Raw genomic sequence first — 363 nt, 5'->3', positions numbered from 1 at the left:
GGTGGCTTATGCCTATAATCCCAAAACTTTGGGAGGCTGAGGTGGGTGGATCATCTGAGGTCAGGTGTTCGAGACCAGCCTGGCCAACATGATGAAACCCCATCTCTACTAAAAATACAAAAATTAGCTGGGTGTGGTTGTGCACACCTGTAATACCAGCTACTTGGGAAGCTGAAGCACAAGAGTCGCTTGAACCCAGGAAGTAGAGGTTGCAGTGAACCAAGATCACGCCACTGCACTCCAGTCAGGGCCATAGAATGAGACTCTGTCTCAAAAACAACAAAAGAAGAAAGAAGGAAGGAGGAGGAAGGAGGAGGGAGGAGGGAGAAGGGAAAAGAAAGAAGAAAGAAGAGAGAAGAAGAA

At 47.7% G+C, this 363-nt stretch overlaps 1 protein-coding gene across 1 annotated transcript in view; it reads left to right on the top strand.

The window, feature by feature from the left end:
* Positions 1–363, top strand: part of PDZD7 (PDZ domain containing 7) — a 30,893-nt gene that overhangs the window by 15,479 nt on the left and 15,051 nt on the right. The window lies entirely within an intron of this gene.

This window comes from Mandrillus leucophaeus, unplaced genomic scaffold, assembly GCF_000951045.1.
Source record: "Mandrillus leucophaeus isolate KB7577 unplaced genomic scaffold, Mleu.le_1.0 Scaffold18, whole genome shotgun sequence".
NCBI classification, from domain to species: domain Eukaryota; kingdom Metazoa; phylum Chordata; class Mammalia; order Primates; family Cercopithecidae; genus Mandrillus; species Mandrillus leucophaeus.
Note: the sequence above shows the minus strand (reverse complement) of the source record. Positions and strands in the feature narration are given on the sequence as shown.